Here is a 13,536-nt window from a genome sequence, read left to right on the forward strand (position 1 = left end):
AGGACTGGAGTCTGTGGTCGGGCCCCAGAAATCCTCACTGGTCAGGCTCCAGGGCCCCAGGAAAGGACCACTTGCCGGGTCTGGAGCTGGGCCGTGCAGTGCTAATTTTACTGCAGTCCCCGCACCAGCTTTGGCTCCCATTAGCAGGAGCACGGGGAGGGGAAGCCCCCCCACCAACCCCTCCATGTGGAGCATGGCTGTACGAGTGGGTCCATGCCCTGCTGCTCCCCCAGAGGGGTGGAAGGGGCAGGGGGAGAAAGGGCCATGCACAGAGCGCACTGGCAGAGCCTGAACATACCCCGTTCTGCAACGCTCCAGCCTGGCTTTGTGCTGTCTCTGTTGGGACTCGGGCAGCCGCTCCCAGGAGTTGTTTGCTGGGTTTATCCCCCTCCCCCTCCAGCAGCAGTGGTGGCCGCCTGCGGTTGGAGGAGGTGGTGTGGTCGGGCTGGCAGTCCCACAGTGGGAGGGAAGGGCCACGGGGGCGGGAAAGGGTGTGCTAGACGGCAGCGTGTGCTGCAGGGGAGCTTGGTGCTCTGGACACTGCGCACTACTGGCAGCGGCCCTGGCTGCCCGTGCAAAGCAGCAAGGGAGCCGCTTATGTGCTGGGTGGAGATGGGGCATTGCTGCTGCACTGTACTAGCACTGGATGTCTGCGAGAGTGTCCCAGAGCAGGAGGGAAATGGTGCCGTTTGTAGCTGGATCCCAATGGGTTTTCTGGGACATTTGCTGCCTTTATCAGGACACTGAGACAGAACCCCTTAAATCCAGGACTGTTCCAGAAAAAAGGGCATATGGTCACCGTACATATAGACCATTATTGACAGGTGTTGTCTAAGTTTCTCTTAAACATTTCCAGTGTTTGGAGATTCCACAACCTCCCTAGGCAATTTCTTCCAGTGTTTTTCGTAATGTCTAATCTAAATCTCCCTTGCTGACCATTGCTTCTGTTCTCGCATCAGAGGTCAGGTAGAATATTTTTCTTCCCTCCTCCTGGTAACAATCTTTTAGGTATTTGAAACCTATTTTCATGACTCTTTTTAATCTTCTCTTCTCCAGATTAAATAAAACCAGTTCCTTCAATCTTCCTTCATACGTCACGTTTTCTAGAACTTTCATCATGTCTGTAAGTCTCTTCTGGACATTTTCCAATTTGTCCACATCTTTCCTGAAATGTGACACCCAGAACTGGACACAATATGTCAGCTGAGGCCTACTCAGCACAGAGTAGAGTAGAAGAAATATTTCTGTCTAGCTGCTTATAACACTCCTGTTAGTACATTCCAGAATGATTTTTTACTCATATTTAGCTTGTGGTGGGGTAACCCTATTTCCCTATCATGAATATGGAACACATCATAAAATTATTTAAATTCAAGTGAATTAAATGGCAATCAATCAGAACTACATATTATAAATATTCAAATTTACATTAAGTTGGCTGAGCCCCTATGAAAGAAACTACTATGTAGCTAGCTGAAGTCTTTTCATTTATCTTGTTATCTTTAGGCTTGCACAGGGAGAGATGACTCACACATTTCTGTATATCTCTCTCACATGAGTACGGAGGTGACTGACTGACCTGCCCAGCCCTCCCTACTTAGTGCTCTCCCCCCTCCATGCCTGGCTGGGCTCCCTGGGATGGACCCACCTCTCCTGGTGCTTTGTGCTGCATCTTCTCAAGGCAGCACATGGGGGCATGAAGGGTCACAGGCCCTCTCCCCGGATTTCTGTTGGTGTTTACATCAGAATGGGGCAAGTGGCAGCCTTTTGGCACTGTGTGGGAGGGAAGGGATGGGAGCTGCTTCCAGCTGAAGAGGGGGAGGGGATAACCTGGCCCATATTTTTACAGAGGTCATTTCTTCCCTTCTGCCCCACCAGATCCCCTATGGCTAAAAGCAGCTTGTCTTTCCCTGCCCACACAGTGGAGAAAGACCGCTAACATTTCCAATCTGCTGCTGGCCACCAGCCACCTCCTGTCCTCTGGAAATAGTGTGGGAAGGAATGGGTTAAGCCTTAAGGGTGCATTGAGCATCAAGACCCAGAGAGCTTGGCTGCAGGTGCATCAAGCAAATGCTGTCAGAGAGGTGGCTCAGAAGGATTCCCAGGGGACAGAGCATTCCCACATGCCCTCAGAGCAGGATCCAAGGATGAGGTAGCATATGAAGAGGTTGCTAAGTGCCCCTGCCTTGGAACCTGCAGGGTTGGGACACAAACAGGATGGAAATAACTTCCTCAGCTGTTGGTGAGCTGAATGACTGGACCAGGTACTGGTTCTCCACACAGCACCGGGAGCAGCACACACACCCCTGGGAAGAATACGGATGATCAGTGGAACTGGGGGTAGGAAGTGGTCAGGTTCATTGGGGTCAGGTTCACCCTGAGAGAGGAAGCATGTAAAGTGCTGATCTGGGTGACATGAAATCACACAGCAGGTGTGACATCAAATCATCCACCATCAGCCCACACTCACCAGCCACCCTAGCAAGCAGCCAGTGCTGGCTGGAAATGGGGCAGGGAACAGCTGACATGCAGAAGAGGTTACACTGGCAGCATTGAGCCCTACAGCTTTGCCTACCTACCAGCTTTTCACATTCAGCCCCCTTACTCAGCCACTGCACCCCGTCCCACACTGCTGGTGGGTGGAGCTGGCAAACAAGGATCAGCCCAGCAGTAGGATCCACTAGTACTGATGGGAGGGAAGAGACAGAAAATACAGGAGAATTGCCCCAGTTTTTTTTTAAAGTAGGGAGGACTTAAATACAGAACTGTTCCTTTAAGAATGGGGCATCTGGTCACCCTATCTTGTAGTCCACTATGATCCTTAGATCTGTCTCCACAGTAATTCTTCCCAGGCTGCAATTTCCCATTTTTGTATGTATGCAACTGATTGTTTCTTCCTAAGTGGAGTGTTTTTCATTTATCCTTGTTGAATTTAATCCTGTTAATGTTCATGTTCTTATTCATGTTTATATGAAAAGGAAAAAGTAGTCATTAGGGAATAAGCTAGTATGTACTAATTTAGCTGTATACCTGCAAATTAGCAGCTGAGCAATCAGTGGTAAGCCTTCATTATAGGCATTCAGTGACACAGAGTCCTGCTATGCATTTATTGGTGTGCTATCAAACATCCTAATAAAAAACACAGAGGGAGAATAAGCTTATGTCAGAGGCAAAGTGAGTGTGAAAGTGATTGTTGCTTCTGTATTTGTTAAAAATGACCTGCAGTGTCTTGTAACTATGACAACATAAAGGCAAATCAAATTTCTAACTATTTTGAGACTTGGTTTCCTATCTGTAAAATGGGAATAACATTGTTACAATAAAATCTGTTTACGTGTATGTGGTACTCCTTTACTCCTTCACAAGGTGTTATAAATACAGCCACAGAAATGTAGAATTTGAAGGGAACTCAATAAGTCTAGTCCATTGTGCTGCATTAAGGGCTTGTGTACACTTTTTGCACTGCAGAAGTGCTACTATAGTGCTAAACAAAGATACTACTTAACAATGATGGAAGAGATTCTTCTATCAGTGCTCCACCACCCAAGAGAAGGCAGCTATGTCAACAGGAGAAGCATCCCCTTGACATTGTGCTGCCTACACCTGGAGTTTGCTTTGTATAATTGCTTCACTCGGGATTGTGGATTTTCCACATCCCTGAATAGCATAGTTATATCATTATAATTTGGTAATGTAGACCTAGATTGAGGAAGGAGACCATATTTGACAATCTCTGGCACGTATTTGTTGAACCTGTTTTTAAAAGTCTATAATGACTGAGATTCCCTAGATAATTTGTACCAGAGCTTAATTGCCCTTACAGATAGGGAGTTTTTCCTAATGTCTAACCTAAATAACTCTTTCTTCAATTTCAGTCCATTGCTTTTTGTCCTGTCATTAGTGGTTAAGGAGAACAATTTACAGCCTCCTCTTTATGACAAGCTTTTTATAAAATGTTGTTCCCCCTCAGTCTTCTTTTCTCTGGACTAAACAAATGCATGTGTTTCTTTTTCAAACTTACTTCATAGGTCTTGTTTTCTAGACTTTAAACAAAGCATTTTTGTTGCTTTCCTCCTATTTGTGCACATCTTTCCCTGTGGACATAGTACTCCAAAACTGGACATAGCATAGATTGCACTTCCTAGGTCCGGCTTGAGCAGTACTAAATGAGGGAGTTTGCCAGACCAGCAGAGGTAAATTCTGCTGCCACCTACCACCAGTACCCTCACCCCCACCCCAGCTCTGCTCCTGGCCTTGCTGCCAGTCCCCCAGCCATGCTTCTCCCTGCCACCAGCGAGGATGAGCCTCAGGCCCCAACAGGGCTGCTGGCCCAAAGGTTGCCAGCCCATCTGGGCTCCCTGTCACCTGCCCCTCCCCCTGGGCTACTGTCCTTGTCAGAGCTGCCAGTCATATTTATCGCAACACTATATCTGCATGAAGCATTGCAATTAATATCTCAGTGAAATGAATCAGTCCAGTACCGCACTCATTCTCCTTCATGACTTGTTTTCTGGCTGCAAATGGGAAAGATCAAGTGTTTGTTTTTTTCTCTGTCCTCTACCCCATATCTCTGTTAACCTGAGATAGCTACATCTCTGTTCTATTTTCTCATCATTGCCCTTACTTTGTTGGTCATCATGCAGCACAGGGAGCATTCTCATGATTAGAGACCTGCTTATTGCCCTGGCAGAACGAGGAGAACTATGATCAGTTCTGATTCACCATTTGCCTGCACCTTGTGTAGCCATTTATGTTGTGAAAAGTTGATGTGAAAAGCTACCAAATAGGAACAACAATGGTGCACACTTTACAAATGATGCTGAGGCAAAGCAGGCCCATAGACTTCAGAAAAGACACTTACAGGACCAACAAAAGGCTGAATGGATGATTGTAAAGTATTCATAGCCCTAGAAGCTAAAACTCTGTTGCTTTCATTGGGAATGATCAAAGATTGCTTTAATTCATTAAAAAAATAAAAAGTATAATTTATTTTATATAACTCTTTCTCAAATGCCTCAATTCTAAAAAGTAAGAAAAAGCCTGATACTTTATTTCTTCTTCAGGTCAGTAATCATTTTATGAGTCATTCCAGTGTGCTCTGTACCACTATTCTAACAAAAATGATGTCAACTTTAACAACCCCTGAAGAATAGACTCCCTGATGATTCACTAGGTATTCTAACCCTTAGCTCTAAAGACTACAGTAATAGAGAGCAAAGTGCTCAAGCATTTTTACTAGTGCAGAATATATGTACCTTGTTTGAAAGACCATACAAAAAGGTTATAGAAAAATGAAATTCTTAAAAAACAGGGTGACTGGGTAGCATATGTGATGGGGGTAAAGGGTAATAGGCATCTATTACATACTAATGCCCCAAATATCAGGACTATCTCTATAAAATCAGTACATCTAGTCACACTATAAAAAGTGGAAGTCAAATCCTATTGAGGAAAAAGGAGGGAAAGGAACAAACTCTGGCAAGTCAAGTGAAAAAGTATAGTAATATTCAGGCCAAGAAAAGAGTTGGAGGATCAACTATCAAGACACAAAAAACAGCATTAATTATTTTTAATGCATGCCAAACAATCAGAGGGTCCACTAGATCATTAAGATGCTAAAGGAGCACTCCAGGATCAAAAGACTGTTGAAGACAAGTAAATGAATTATTTACTTCAGATGTTCTGAAGATGTGTCAGAGATTCACAGGCCTGAGCTATGCTTTCTAGGTTAAAAAAAAATCTGAGGAACTGTTCCAGATTAAGGAGTCAGCAAGGATGATTTTGTATCAAATTGATAAATTAAAGAATAAAAAGTTACCAGGACTAAAGAGCATTCACCTAGGAGTTCTGAAGAAACTCAGATATGAAATTCTAGAACTAATAACTGTGGTATGTAATCTATTGCTTAAATTTCTTTGTTTACTAGATGACTGTAGGATAGCTAGTATGATACCAATTTCTTAAAAAGGCTCCAAGGTAATTTTGGCAATGACAGATTAATAAGTTTAACTTCACCACCAGACAAACCAGATCATTGGTCTGATACTCTACAGCTGTTTTTATGTTCTTCAGGAAATACCACAACACCCATGTGAGACCTGAGGGGACAGTAGGTAGTGAGAGATGTAGGACATAGATTGGCAGCTTTTTCCAAAGTTCAACCAATAAACAACAGAATTATTGGATACATAGGAAAATATGATATGATATGTTAGGGAAGAGTCAACATGGCATTGCTAAAAGTAAATCATACCTCACCAATCTATTAGAATTCCTTGAGTAACATGTGAGCAAGGGTCAACCAGGATATATAAGGTACTTGAACTTTGACAACGTCCCTTTCAAAGACTCTAAAATGAAGAAAGCAATCATGGCATAAGAGGCAAAGTTCTCTCATGAATAAGTAAATTGTTGATAGATAAAAACGAAGCGTAGCAGTAAATGATATTTTTTTCCGAAGAGAGAGAGGTAAATAGTTTCTCTAAGGATCTGTACTGGGACCAGTGCTCTTCAATATATTAATAAATGATCTGGGAAAAGGGATAAGCACTAAGGTGGTGAAGTTTGCAGATGATACAAAGTTACTCAAAATAGTCATGTCCAAATCTGACTGTGAAGAACTACAAAACTGATCTCACTAAACTGTGTGACTGGGCCAGAAAATGGCAATTGAAATTCATTGATGAAAAATGAGAAGTGTGGAAAACATAGTAGAAAACATAATCCCAAATATACATGTAAATGGGTGAGTTTTAAATTAACTATTACCCCTCTGGAAAGATCTTGAAGTCATTGTGAACAGTGATTTGAAAACGTTCCCTCAATGTAGCATCTGAAAAGGCTAATAGACAATTCAGAATGGCTGTGAAAACAGTGAAACTGTGTTCAAAAAAGAATTAGACAAGCTCATGGAGGATAGGTCCATCAATGGCTAATAGCCAAGATGCTCTGGGTATCCCTACACCTCTTAGGCGCTAGCCTAATCTAGGCTATCCCCATTCATTTAATGCAAAGATTGTTGCAAGAGCTGAAATGAATTCCATTTGCAAGAACCACAGTTGCTGGAATACCTTATGTAGACTGGCCTAGCTGCTAAAATGTTCTGAAGTTTATTTCATTATCTAAAGTAGTCTTCATTAATGAGGATACAACATATCAGAGGCATGCTGCAATATGCATACATTTGGTTTCTTGTGCAGAATGGTAGAAGAAATGCTGAAACACCAGCATATAATCCAGATGGCTGGCACAACATAAACAGCTTTCCAGTATGCCTTTCCTCATGGTCATAAATTATGTCTTGCATAAATCAAACTCCTGTACTTTTCACCTTTGGGCTTCAGTGTTGTAATATGTTGTACATATAAATGAAAATGGCAATCCTAAACCTCCAATGAGTTCAGATTTCAGCAGATCACCTATTTACTAACACATGTTGATGAGAGAACACCACCAGATGCTCTGGCCATGCTAAAACAAAGATAATATTTTAACTCTAATAGTCAAAGCAATCTTTGGAAGCAATGCAGGCTACCTGTAGAACCATTCACCCTCTAGTCAAGACCTCCATGACATGGAATAATTTGGTCAACTGTATGAGTATCAATGAGAATAAAGTGTGCTGGCAATAGAGCTTTTTGGAGGGATGGTCTATTATATAGCTATTGCAATGACATCCTGGACATTAGAGAATGAGAAAGTGTGAGATACTAAGGTTTTCAGGAAGATATATAACAGATTGCTATTTGTGGTTGAACATATATTATTTTCTAATACAAAATCAGAACATATAATTATTTACAATTGTTTTGCTTTTTGTTTTGTTTTCCTGTGATAAATAAGGCTTTCAGTTAAAACCTGACTCCAGGGAAAATCCTTACAATGGACACTATTTTGCCTTCATTTCTGAGGATTTGAAATGCCAGTTTTATGGAGCAGAATGCATACAATCTTGTATATTTAATTTGTTTTTCTTCTAATGTTGCATTAACCTTCTATTTCAGTGGACTTATTGTACCTTGAAACACACAATTTTTGAATTTGTGAATATGTTTTGAGGCATTATCTACAGTTTACTGTAATACATCTTGGCTGTGTCTAGACTGCATCCCTTTTCCGTAAAAGGGATGCAAATTAGACACATCACAATTGCAAATGAAGCGGGGATTTAAATTCCCCCGCTTCATTTGCATAAAAATGACTGCTGCTTTTTTCCGGCTCGGAGCTTTGCCAGAAAAAAGCACCAGTCTAGACGCAGATCTTTTGGAAAATAAAGCCTTTTCTGAAAGATCCCTTATCCCTTTTAAGAGGAATAAGGGATCTTTCGGAAAAGGCTTTATTTTCCGAAAGATCCGCGTCTAGACTGGCGCTTTTTTCCGGCAAAGCTCCGAGCCGGAAAAAAGCGGCAGCCATTTTTATGCAAATGAAGCAGGGGGGATTTAAATTCCCGCTTGATTTGCAATTGCGATGTGTCTAATTTGCATCACTTTTACAGAAAAGAGATGCAGTCTAGACACAGCCCTTAGGTTTTGTAGTTCTAGTTAGTATTAAACCATTGAAATATCAAACAAAGAAAACCTGCAACAAAGACAAAAAAAGTGAAAGAAATCATGCTAGCAACTTTGAAAATTGCAAGTCACATAATTCAAATAGGAGTTCCTGGTGAGTTCCCGAGTACATTAGTTTCAAATTTATCATTTTCCCCAGGAACCAGTCCTGGTATTTTATTGTGCACTGTGATTCTAAAGGACAACACTGATTAGAAGGATTCTGGAGGAACACATATAGTCACATAGGGTAAGCCTCCATGGAAAATAAAAGGATAATAAAACAAAATAAACCTATAAATTTTAAAATAATTGATACATAATGCAGCAGGAGGCTTCCTTAGAAAATCTCTTAATTACAACAAGTCTTTCTCTACTATTTTTTGAGTGATTTTTTTGGTCAGGTTATACATTTGTGCAATCTCGTTTTCAAAAACACATAATATGATCCTCGCAAACAGTTCCAAAGTGTCTTTGTTTTGAAAACATTCTTGAAAATTACCTAGAAATTTTTTTCTACTAAATAAAAACAAATATAGAGGGCTAAATGACTCTGACTTTTCTACTAGTAGTATTTGGCTATAGTGGTCAAAAAGCTGGTGTTATTAATATTGTGGCAATTTTTCCTCATGATTGCACACCTCAGATATTTATAGCATTCACAGTCAGAAGGGATACAAAGCATGTTTAATACACAATAACTGCTATTGATATTAAACTGGAGATTTGAGAAGTTTTTGTAGCTGGTTTCTAATGCAAGTTCCTAGCTTTGTCCTTGCTGCCCAGTAACAAGGGAATACATCTATATAAATCCCATGGAGGAGCCCTGAATAAAGGTGAAATAGCTACACTGGATTTTCTCCCATCAGAATAACCACTGTGATATTTATGTGATGCATAGGCTGAGCAGGCAGAAGGTGAAGACATTAGCTGAGGATGAGCTAAATTACACACATTATGTTCAGTCAGCAAAAAAGGGAATGATCCATGTAAATTTACATTCATTGTGATTCTGTTTGTCTGCACTGGAAAATGACACTGTTATGAAACATGTTGACTAACACAATGTTAAACGTGATTTTTAATCTGTGTAGACCGGATGGCCATATTTAAAATGTGTAGCTCAAAAGGTTAGCTTGCCTTTATAATAGTCACCACCTTGACTTTATTATATTATAACTTTATCATATCCAGCAGGAATACAAGTAACCTAGAGGCCTGCATCCTGTAAAACATTGACCTCAGTAGTTAGCATGAGGCATGAAGTGTATGAACTTTGGTACAGACAAATGGCCTAATGGTCACCCCTAAGTTTTGGGGAACTGAAAATAATGTGTGTAAGGGAGAGTTCTGTCAGAATTTTTCTAACATCTGCAAATATCTGACCACAAAAGTACCATGGCAACACACTGATGTATATAATAAGATGAGACTATTAATATACTAATCAATAGGAGAATAACACCTCAAAAGAAGGATACAGAGCAGGGGTGCCATTTCAGATTTTTGGTAGGTTGGGGGCGACCTGTGCATGCCATAATATGGGTGGTAGGGAAGAGAGTGAGAGCATACAATAGGGGAGCACTGAAGACAGAGGCTTCAGCAGTGTTACTAAGTAGCTCAGTACAAGCCAAGCACCAAATAGGGGTGTTGGGATATGTAAAAATTAATAGGGGTCTGGGATAGCTACACATTAGTGATTAAGGGTCTAGCCCAAATTGCCATTGCCCTTTAAACATGTTTTTCCCCTTTGTTCTGGGAAGCCTTGAAAGATGGTTGCACTGAACAGTGTCTTGTTTTGTCTTTGCACTTATTCTGTAAAAACATTTGCCCTCCTTCCCTATAAGGCACTGATCAAGGGCTTATCTAAACTGCGGGAATTTGCATATCTTCTTGCAATCTCACTTTCAAAAGCAGAGCTTTTTAAAGTGAAAGTAGTCAAGACACGTTTTTTTCGGCAACCCCTCTTGTTCAAAGAGCTGCGTAAACCTCATTTTTTTGAGGAAAATCTTCCACGTAGTCTAGATGAGCCCCATGACACTATGTAATGCTGGTTCAACTAAAAAACAGTAAATGACAAACAGGGCATGTATAATTGTATTAATCCCCTGCTTATTAATATTCATTGTGTAAGATTTAACATTACTAAATAGAATACAGGACTATGTAGTACTTTAAAGACTACAAGATGGTTTATTAGATGATGAGCTTTCGTGGGTCAGACCCACTTCCTCAGATCAAATATTTGATCTGAGGAAGTGGGTCTGGCCCACGAAAGCTCATCATCTAATAAACCATCTTGTTAGTCTTTAAAGTGCTACATAGTCCTGTATTTTGTTTCAGCTACACCAGACTAACACGGCTACATTTCTATCACATTACTAAATAGGATTTTAGGGAAAGTAGTGATAGACATATGAATTAAGATACTGAAATAGATAAAAGGGTGCAATTGGTGCCACTTAGAATGAGGTTAACGTACATGGACAATAAAGCAGTTCTGTTTACCCTAGCCATTCCTGGGTCGCCTGTTTCTTCTCTAACATGAGGGAGACTGAACCCATCCACCCACACAGACACACACACACACACACATATCACCTCTATCCCGGGGCTACTAAGGCACTGGAAAACTAAATTTTTAGCGGACAATTTAGCAGTTATCTGACAAGAGTGCTGTATCTAATTACCATATAAAATCGTGGTGTCCACTGATCACATGTGGCTATTTGGCACGTTGTGTGTGGCTAGTTGGCTCACAAAATTATTTACATTTTTAGAATAGTGCCTCTAGCTCACTATAGTGGCTACTGCTTCAGAACTGATTGGACACCACAGAAAAAGAAAGAAAATTAAATAAATATTAGACTCACTTTGCTCTAACACATTTTTTTAAAATCTTATATCAAGTCACTTAAGACAGTGGTTCCCAACCTTTTTTATACTGTGGACAAGTGAACCCATTCACAAACTTTTGGCAGACTGGTAACATTTTTTTTGCATATCCATAATGCAAATAATAAATATGTTATATGCAAATAATTGTTACTGGTTGGCCAAAAGCTCCAGATCCCAGAACCACCACAAACAGCTGGCTTCAGCTCCGGCAGTCACCACATGGCAGGAGGCTGCCTCAGTTGAAGCTGGCTGTTCGCAGCAGCTTTGGGGGCTGGGCTGGGGTACACTCCTGAGCCTCCCAGTGCTATCCTTAACCCCTAGAGCCCTCCATCCCTCCATTACTCCCTAGCACCAGCCACTGACTCCAGAATACTCTGCAACCAACCCCTTCCTCCATACCACCCCATCCCAAAATGCCTCAGTGTGCCACTCCTTAGAATCTCCCACCACCAGACCCCTCAGTGCGTGGCATGGGCTTTAAGCAGACCTCAAATATGAAATCCAAGGGTCCTAACTAACCTCCTTAGCCCACCATAAATGGCATCCTGGATAAAGAGAAGGAAGAAGGGAGAAACCCCTAATGAATATGAATTAGACATAGTCATAGTGATGTCAGAGTAACATATAAAATATTGTGTTCTGGCCTGTCTGTGGGAGGAGACAGAGTTGTAGCCCTTCGGTAGAGTCAGGATGATGAGAAAGGTGATAGCGAGAAGGAAGATAATGGCTAACATTTCAGGTTGTGCTATAAGGGACGGTGTGAGTATGGATGTTCAGATGTACAGACTGTGTGATCTCTATCTACCTTAATGGATTGGAGTGCTGTGACTTTCCTAAATGTATTAATAAACTATTGAAAAAATAGAAGGGCTCTGATAGTGTGAGTACTGCTAATATGAACATTGGGGTTCCCAACTATATAGTAGTTTTAATAATAATGAGCTTGATCTTGGGACAAGAATCTGTGAAAGCTCAGAGTCATACTGAGATCTCAAAAAGTAATCAGTAAAATTAATACATAATCTATAGATTAAGCTACAGATTACGTCACCAAAGACTGTTATGCAAACTACCCCAAAGAGGCAGGAATGACTATTCTTAAACCATCTCTGATAAGTATTTGTCTAATCTGTTCTTAAAAATCTCCCGCAAAGGAAGTGTCAGAAGCTTCAGGGAGTAGCCGAGTTAGTCTGTTACAGAAAAAAAAAACCAAATGGTCTGGTAGCACTTTAGGGTATGTCTACACTACCCTCCTAATTCGAACTAGGAGAGTAATGTAGGCATACCGCACTTGCAAATGAAGCCCGGGATTTGAATTTCATTTGCAAGTGCGGTATGCCTATATTACCCTCCTAGTTCGAATTAGGAGGGTAGTGTAGACATACCCTAATAGACTAACAAAACAAGTAGATGGTATCCTGAGCTTTCGTGGGCACAGCCCACTTCTTCAGTTGACCGGAGTTATGAGTTTAGTATATGTACACCCAAAATAAATAGGAAAGGGGAAGGAGAGGGGGGAGGGAAGAAAAAAAAGAGGGGTGGGAGACAGAGACCATCAGTAAGTATCTGAAGACTGGGTAGTTAAACTGAGGCAGATAAGAATCACAGTCAATAGACTCCCATGTCAGGAAGGATTCAACACAGAGAGCTGTCAACTTCTCTTTGTTACCTGTTGTAGTATCTAATTATCTTAATAGCTGAAAAGTTTTCCTAACATCAGCTCTAAATCTCTCTAGCTATGGATTAATTCTTGTCCTACCTTCAATGCACTTGAAGGATAACTGACCACAGTCCTCATAACATCCCTAAACAGCATAAAGATTTATCAGCTTCCTATTCATTCTTCTTAACTCAAGACTAAACAAAGCCCGTTTTTATGGTTTTCGGCATAGGTCTGGTTTTCTAAACATTTATCATTTTTGTTGTGCTTCTCTGAACTCTCTCCAATTTGTGCACATCTTTCTTAAAGTGTGGTACCCAAAACTGATACTCCAGCGGAGTCCTCACTAGTGTCAAGTGGAGTGGGACAATAACCTTCCATGTCTCATATATGGTATTCCACTATACACCTCAGATCATTTCAGCAGTATTA

Source organism: Pelodiscus sinensis, chromosome 1, assembly GCF_049634645.1.
Source record: "Pelodiscus sinensis isolate JC-2024 chromosome 1, ASM4963464v1, whole genome shotgun sequence".
Taxonomy (NCBI): domain Eukaryota; kingdom Metazoa; phylum Chordata; order Testudines; family Trionychidae; genus Pelodiscus; species Pelodiscus sinensis.